Source organism: Pinus tabuliformis, chromosome 5_2, assembly GCF_031772625.1.
Source record: "Pinus tabuliformis cultivar Carrire ecotype Pingquan chromosome 5_2, CPIR1, whole genome shotgun sequence".
NCBI classification, from domain to species: domain Eukaryota; kingdom Viridiplantae; phylum Streptophyta; class Pinopsida; order Pinales; family Pinaceae; genus Pinus; species Pinus tabuliformis.
The window spans coordinates 1,092,850,133-1,092,859,443 of record NC_142306.1 but is presented as its reverse complement, the minus strand read 5'-3'; positions in this window follow the sequence as shown (position 1 = coordinate 1,092,859,443).

The window sequence follows — 9,311 nt, the reverse complement described above, 5'->3', positions numbered from 1 at the left end:
GGTAATTCTGTTTACTATATATCATTTATAGATGAATTCTCAAGGAATACATGGATATATTTCCTTAAGAATAAATCTGAAGTCTTTGAGAGGTTTAAAGAATTTAAGGTTGTGGTTGAAAATCAGACAGAGAAGAAGATAAAGGTGCCGAGGAAAGATAACAATGGAGAGTTTTGCAGTAAGGAATTTGAAGAATTTTGTAAGAAGTGTGGTATAGAATTGTAGAAGACTATTCCATATACACCTCAGCAAAAATGGAGTTGCAGAAAGAATGAACAAGACGTTGATGGAAAGGGCAAGAAGCATGCTTAGTGGTGCCGAGTTAGGACAAGAATTCTGGGTAGAGGCGGTGGAGACAACAAGTTTCTTGGTCAACAGATCACCTTCATCAACATTGGAGGATAAGACTCCACAAGAGGTATGGACTGGTAAGAAACCCTCTCTTTCACATCTGAGGGTATTTGGATGTGATGCATATGTACATGTTCGAAAGGAGAAACAAACCAAGTTAGATGGTAAATTTGAAAAGTGAATCTTTATTGGGTATAAGGATGGTTTAAATGGTTATAAGCTTTGGAACCCAGTAACAAGGAAGGTAGTGTACAACCGAGATGTGATGTTTAGAGAGGTAAAAAATGTTATTAAACATGAAGTCCAACCAAAGGAACTTGAGAAGATAGAGTTTGAGCTTAAGGAGGAAGAATCAAACTCTACAACAGAGGAGGAATAAAAAGATGAAGAGCCACAAACTCTGGGTGTGAGAAGACCAGTTCGAGAAAGAAGGCAGCTAGAAAGGTATAGTCCATCTACATTCTATTCAAATTTTTATTTATCTATTACTGACGATGATCCCAAAACTGTGAAGGAAGCAGTAGATTCGGAGTATGGCAAACTCTGGAAAGAGGCCATGGTTGATGAAATGGCATCTTTTCACAAAAATGAGGCTTCGGATTTGGTGGAGTTGCCGATTGGAAGGAAACCCATTGGTAGCAAATGGGTGTTCAAGAAGAAGACAAATGCAGAAGGAAAGGTGGAGAAATACAAAGCTTGGTTGGTAGCAAAAGGTTATTCCTAGGTGCTGGGAATTGATTTTGGTGATATTTTTTCTCCTGTTGCCAAGGTAACTTCTATTAGATTACTTTTATCTGTTGCTGTTGCTTTTGATTTTGAGGTAGAACAGATGGATGTGAAGACATCATTTATTCATGGGGATCTAGAAGAGGAAATCTACATGAAGAAACCTGAAGGCTTTTGCGGTGAAGGGTAAGAAAGAATTGGTATGCAAGTTAAAGAAGTCTTTGTATGGGTTAAAACAGTCACCAAAGATGTGGTATCATAAATTTGATACATTTATACGGGGACTTGGCTTCACCAGCAGCAAAGCAGATCACTGTGTGTATTTTATATTAATTGGTGACCGTGTTATTTATTTGGTCTTGTATGTGGATGATATGTTGCTGGTTGGAAATGACAAAGAAATTATCCAGGATTTGAAGACCCAATTTTCCTCCAAATTTGACATGAAATATCTTGGTGCTGCAAACTATATTTTGGGCATGGAAATTAAAAGAGATTGGGCAAAGAAGAAGCTCTGGTTAAACTAGAGGAAGTATGTCGAGACAATATTACAGAGGTTTAATATGCAGGATAGTAAACGGGTGAAGGTTCCTATTCTTGTAGATGTAAAGTTATCTGCTGAACAGTGTCCCAAGACACAAGAAGAGGAAGAGGATATGTCCCGTATTCTATATGCAAGTGTAGCCGGTAGCCTAATGTATGAGATGGTCTGTACTAGACCAGACATTTAACATGCAGTGGGAGTATTGAGCAGGTTTATGTCAAAACTAGGGAAGGAGCATTAGACAACAGTGAAGCGGGTTTTCATGTATTTGCATGGCACTAGTGATTATGGTTTGTGCTACCAAGGAAGACCAGGATTAGACAGAGTTTTGGATATTCGTGGCTTTGTTGATGTGGACTGGGTTGGAGATCTGGATCATAGAAGATATACAAGTGGGTATGTGTTTAACCTATTTGGAGGTGCAGTCAGTTGGATGAATAAGAAACAATCTGTAGTGGCACTATCAACTACAGAGGTAGAATACATGGCAGCCACTCATGCAAGCAAGGAAGTAGTTTGGCTATAGATATTGTGTTCAAGTATGGGGTTAGTACAGGGAGCTATAAGGATAGACTGTGACAGCCAAAGTGCAATTTTCTTGGCAAAGAACCCTACATATCATTCAAAGACAAATCACATTGATGTTCAGTATCACTTTGTGAGGGATATGATAGAAGACAAAAAGGTGTTGCTGGTAAAGGTGGACAATTTGAAGAATATTGTAGATGCATTGAAAAAATCTATGAGCTCTGAGAAGTTCTCTTGTTGTAGAGATAAAATGGGTGTTGTAAGGCTGGATAAATTACTAAGCTCTCTTGTGGCCCCCTGTGGAAAGAAAACAACAAGTGGGAGAATGTTGGGTTGTGTTATTCTTTCCACTACTAGCCCACATAGTGAACCAGGGGGTTAGAGGGGGGGCGGAGCCCCCCCTTCGTTGCGCTGATTGCGCAATGGGGGGTGGATAGCCCTCCTCTACGGTGTCTGGGGCAGTGCCCGGGGAAATTTTTTTTTGGACCCTATATTAGGTTGGGCGGACCTACCTATGGTTTTGTGCATGATTTTCGCACATGGTTTTGGACGCGATGGTTTTCGGTCCATGGTATTGGATGCTTCGGCATGTATAAATATATATTGTAACATTGAAAGGAACATAATGAAAAATCAAGCTGGTAGTCCCAGTTTTGGGATCTAGGGGAAAATATCTATGTGTATGTGTTTTATGTGTTATGCTCTCGCATTGTTTATTTTCTGTGTTTTAGAATTCGTATGTAGGTAATTTCTGTACGCGGTTAAAACCTACATTTGGTATCAGAGCTGTTTTGGCTTCAAGGGGATGCCTTTGTTGCTGAGGCGTTTTGCTCGGGCAAGTGGTAGACCTCGTTGAGAGGGAGATCTGCGGGATCGATTCTGGTGGTGAAAGAAGATGGCGAGCAGTGGAAAGATAGAGATCGAGAAATTTAATGGTCAGAGTTTTGAGTTGTGGAAAATCAAGATGGAGGATCTGTTGGTGGATAAAGATCAGTGGATCGCGGTAGATCTTGGTACTAAACCAACATGAGTGTCTAATGAAGAATGGAAGATGTTGGATTGGAAGGCAAAGAGCACAGTATGATTGTGTGTCTTAGATTCAGTATTGCTGAATGTATTAGGGGAAGCTATGACGAAGGCTTTGTGGGACAAGTTAGGGACTTTGTACCAATCTAAGTCTCTGGTGAATAAATTGTTCCTATGAAAAAAGCTATATAACCTGAGGATGAAAGATGGAGACTTAGTGACAGAGCATCTAAATGTGTTTAATACTGTGGTAAGTCAGTAATCATCTGTTGATATCAAAATTTCAGATGAATATAAGTGCATTAATTTGTTGTGTTCTCTACCAGATTCGTGGGATAGTCTGGTTATTGCAATAGGTAGTAATGCAACTGCCTTGCAGTTTGATGAAATAGTCTCATCCATCCTGACAGAGGAGATGAGACGGAAAAATATGGAGAGTGAGAATGGTGATGCCTTGTCTGTACGAGGACAGTCCCAGAATAGAAACAAAAATAAGTCATCGAGTGGGAGATCTAAATCTAGAGGGAGATCTAAATCTCCAGGAAAACCTGTAAAGGTAGTGTGCTGGAAATGCAGAAAGGAAGGGCACTACAAAAGGGACTGTAAATCTAAAGCTCCTGACAAAGGAAAGGGATCTAATGATGCTCCTTCTGCACAGGCGAAAACCACCTTAGATGAAGGTGGGGATGTGTACTTGGCTTCTTCAACTACACATGTAGATCATGAGGCATGGTTGATTGACTCAGGTGCATCCTTTCACTTCACTCCCCATAGAGAGTGGTTCTACGAGTATGAGAAATACAATGGTGGTGATGTATTCTTAGGGGATGATAGGAAGGCTAGAATCGTTGGTCGTGGAAAAGTAAAGTTGAAGTTGCAAGGTGGAAGGGTTAGAACACTTCTGGGTGTTCTACATATTCCTGCATTTGCCAGAAATCTAATTTCTGTAAGCAAGCTGCATGATGCAGGTGTAAAAATAGTGTTTGAGAAGGATACCTACAAGATGGTTTGGGGAGCACTGGTATTGATGTGGGGAGTTCAGATTGGAACTATGTACACGCTGCAAGGTAGCACTGTTGTTGATGGGTGCAATAGTTATGTGGTTCCTGAAAGTGGAACATAAAATCTAGTGGTCTCTGGAGAGAAGACCATGTTATGGCATCAAAGGCTTGAACGTATTGGAGAGTAGGGCCTTCAAATACTTCATGGTAAAGGTATGGTAGAAGGTATGAGTAATAGCTCTTTGGATTTTGATTTCTGTGAAAATTGTGTATATGGGAAGCAGAATCGGGTGAGTTTCCCCTCTGGTAGTAAGAGGGAAAAACATATATTAGAGCTTGTGCATAGTGATGTGTTTGGACTTGTGAAGGTTCCATCACTGGGTAAGTATGTTTACTATGTATCATTTATAGATGAATTCTCAAGGAATACATAGATATATTTCCTTAAGAAGAAATCTAAAGTCTTTGACAGGTTTAAAGAATTTAAGGCTCTGGTGGAAAACCAGACAGAGAAGAAGATAAAGGTGCTGAGGAAAGATAACGGTGGAGAGTTTTGCAGTAAGGAATTTGAAGAATTTTGTAAGAAGTGTGGTATAGCATGGCAGAAGGCTACTCCATATACACCTCAACAAAAAGGAGTTGCAGAAAGAATGAACAAGACGTTGATGGAAAGGGTAAGAAGCATGCTCAGTGGTGTCGAGTTAGGACAAGAATTCCAGGCAGAGGTGGTGGAGACAACATGTTTCTTGGTCAATAGATCACCTTCATCAGTGTTGGAGGATAAGACTCCAGAAGAGGTATGGACTGGTAAGAAACCCTCTCTTTCACATCTGAGGGTATTTGGATGTGATGCATATGTACATGTTCCAAAGGAGAAACTAACCAAGTTAGATAGTAAATCTAAAAAGTGCATCTTTATTGGGTATAAGGATGGTTTAAAGGGTTAAAGCTTTGGAACCTAGTAACAAGGAAGGTAGTTTACAATCGAGATGTGGTGTTCAGAGAGGTAGAAAATGTTATTATACATGAAGTCCAACCAAAGGAACTTGAGAAGATAGAGTTTGAGCTTAAGGAGGAAGAATCAGACTCTACAACATGAAGAGAAGAATTATTCAATGACTGAGCATGAAGGATTGGCCATGGTGTATGCGCTACAAAAATTCAGGCATTATCTATTACGTGGAAATTTCAAAATGTACACAAATCATTCTGCCTTGAAATACCTGGTCAATAAGCCTGTGTTGGGGGGGAAGATCTGAAAATGGTTTCTATTATTTTAGGAGTATGACTTTGAAGTCATTGTGAAGTGATGGAGGTTAAATGCGGGACCTAACCATCTGTTGCGGATCGAAACAGGCGAGGAACCTAATAATCAGGAGGAGGGTTGCTAGATGCGCAAATCTTTGCGGTGCGCATAGTAGATATTCATTTTGTAAACATTATTTAGTTCTTAACTACAGGGATGGCACCATAAGGATATACAAGTCAGCAAAAGAAGGAACTAGTAGTGCGCGCAACAGATTTTTAGTTATTGCGGGACATCTCTATAAGATGGGTGCAGATGAAATATTACGCGTAAAAGCCAAAATAAAAAAACTAGCTGCTGGTGTGCGCAAGGCTAAAGCAGAGGTTGGATGAGTTATATTTGATCTCAACATGAAGATTACAGAGTTACATTTAAAGTTGCAGCCCACAACTCCACCCGAGGTTTGGGAGCAGCGCAGAGTTGCGATAAATGAAGACATGGCTACCTTGGATGCCACAATCATTGACTGTGTGACATTGTTCGAGCAGGCTATGGAGCTAGTGACTAATCTGTAGGAGGATCCGAACCTACAAACACTGAACAGAGAGGTAAGGGCGATGTAGTGGCAATATGATGAAGTCAAAGCAACTATGCACTCCATAGCGCCAACGCAACACCTTGCCAAATTACAGGAGGGAAAGGAGCTCCTAACATAGGTAGAGGAAGCATAGAAGAAGGAGGCCTTGCTAAAGGCCAGGTTGCAGCCTTGGTTGGAGGAGGCTTATCAAGTCATGACTACCATTGAGGATAAGTTTAAAGGGTTGCAGCAGAAACATCAGACGATGAGGCTGGACGTATAAGGACCAGCCACAGAAAATTTGGTTGAGGAAGTCAAGCAGGTAGCAACGTAGAACACTACCGAAGTTACAGTGATCTAGGTGGAGCTGGGGTATCTTCGCAGTAATATCGTAGTGCCAGCAGAGTGACTCAAGGGCGTGTCATGATCTTTGTGTTGGGGGCCCGTTGGTATGGGGTCCCCTGGGTTAGTTTTGGGGTTAAGGTAGCTCAAGTTTTGATACAATTGTGTAGATAATGTAAAGTCTCCATGATTTGTGGATGTAGAGTGCGTAGATGAATGAGAGTCAAAGGGGTTTAGCCCCTTGTTTTATGTAAAGTTTGAGTTGGTTTTGAGATCCACCCATAGTTCGCGAACCATGGCATTGTATGAAGAAGGTTATAAATAGGTGTGTCTTAGAGAGTATAAGGCAATGAAGAGTAGTAATATGAAGTAATAGCGAGAAGAAGTGGGTTAGATAGAAGAGAAAAGGCTCTACAACTGAGTGCATAGAGGCCCCGATAGAGTTCGCAGCTGAGTGCGCAGACCCCTGCAGCTGTGTGCACAGGGTAGTTTTGAGTCTGTAACCTTGAATTGAAGATCAATAAAGATAGTTTCTGAAGAATTCTTGCATATTTATGTTATTTTTGTTAATGTTAAATGTTGTCGATGAATGATGTGTTTTATGGAATATTGATTCAATGTTGCACGATTCTCTTGAATAAGTGTTAATAATGTATGCAATGCATGTTTAAGTAATTTTGTGAAGACTCTAATGAATTCTTTGATGTTTACTAATAACTTAAGTAAATCTAAGCGAACCCTAATTTAGGACTACTCTCTGATGCGTGTAAGTAAATTGATTAGCTGTTAAAGGTCCACAAGGACTGATTGTAGACCTTCACGAAGGTCTAAAGACCATTTTGACAGAGTTGCAGTAGTGTGCCCTAAGAGGGTATCGATCTGTGCGAAGGAAAATCTGAGGCACTGGAAGACATCACACTAGTCTTTTTATATAGAAACTTGGTTCTTGCATCCCCGTATACTACTTGGGGTGATACTGCAGCCTACACTATTAAAGGGCCAATAGTGTAGGGATTTTTTGGTTGGCGTAGCTAACTCTGAACCTGGGTCGTGACCCCGTAAGCCAAGAGTGAAGGAGAAGGAAGTGTAACCTCTCAGGAAACTTGTGGCACAAAAAATGTAGCACAACAGTTGTAGATTATGTTCATGCATTTGGAGGACCAAAAGCTCCTCACTGGGAGGAATGATTTAGGTGGCTCCATACATGCTTAAAATTTAGAAGTGGATCAACAAAAGCTCAAAAATAAAATTCCTTGGATTGAAGTGAAAATAAGGCCAGATTGCAGTGCCCATTGCCTTGATTCCAATGGTGCAAATGACACTCAAATCCTAGTTCAAATGCTCAAGTTATAGCTGGTTAAAGTTTTGACCAAACTTGGCCAAGTGGTAGTCTTAATGAGGCATCAAATTGGCAGTGACAAATCCAGCAACCAGAATAGGAAAATTTGGCACCTACTTGATTTTCCCAGTGACCCTTTTTTTCGGTCGATTAAAAATGACTATATTTGTTAAAAAAATGAAAACAATACATTGAATTTGGGTGGCGGGCTACCACCCTCGCCAATCCGCCAATGGTCATGTATTATCATTATATATAAAAAAAATGTTCCGGGTGAATGGGACACCCGCTGGTGGACCTGCCCAACCCAAATTCGTATTGTATATGGTATGGCCCGAAGGCTGTTGGCACCACTGGATAATGAGGCCTCTGAGACTTGAATATGCGTCGTCCAACCCACCCCATGTGCCAATCCCACAACATAACATAAAACAACGCAAACCACATAACCCTACAATGGTTTCTATATGTGATTGAACTTAACTGCGCTCCAATTATATAACGCACCAAAACTTGTAACTGTCAACACGATTCATGGTAATCGCCAACACTTCAAATAATACTCCACCGCGCCATATGTGCACTCCACCAAACGATCAACAAAAAATGTTAATGCTACAGTCAACACCCCAAAATAATACAACAAACACCGCCTAAAACTTTAAACGAAAAACAACGACAAACCAAAAATAAATGCACCCATTCCACATGGGGGGTCGGTGGGGCCAATGTGCCAACGACCCCACTAGGGATATTTGCCCAAATTTTTATTAATAAGACAATCAAAACATTCAATCGAGGGCAGAGCGTGGAAGTCAGGGCGAAACCCTGAGTAGGCAGAGGGTGCGGAACCCTGAGTGAGGGTATCGAGAGATGCTGAAAAGATTCCCTTAGAGGGTCAAAGATGTCAGTGTTATAATTTGACAAGCTTATAGTCATTTTTTCAAATTTTCCCCCTAGGAGTCCAACCATGCAGTCTATTTCCCGATCTCAGTTGCAAAAATCCAGGTTACTAGCAACGAGGAAACTTGGTAGAATCTTGAGGAATCTAAAAGATTCCCTTAGAGGCTAATTTTTTATAGAGACAAAATGATGCCTACTTTATAGTCATTTTTCATAGAATTTTGAAAGGGAGCGCAGTGGTGTTTTTAGAATCTCCATCTTAGCACCGGATTTTTAGGCCATCTTCATGAAGGAGCCTGTTATCACTAAAAATTCTAATGCCAAAATTTCTCATATATTGTCATCAAACGAGGCAGCGAATCAAGCAGCTATCAGGTGAGGTAGCAATTCAAGCAAGTACTGGAGGTAACACCAAGGGAAAGGATCTCCATAAAGAAATCTCACTTCAAGAAAGGATATGCTTCAAAGTTTTGCAGTTTCGCAGCGCGCTGCGAAACCCCTGTAGCAGCCTGTTTCAGCATAAAGAAACTCTGCTTTCTGCGTTTACTAGTAAACTTCCAGGAGGTCTCTAAAGCAACTGCAAGCATATTTTGGGAAATGGAAAGAGGTTTTTATTCCAAACAGACTGAACTAAAACAACCTCCTTCAATTTCCTCAAATCCATTACGAGCTGAGAGAAATTAATGACCAAAGTTGCGCTACGAAACTGCTGTAGGTGCAGTTTTTCA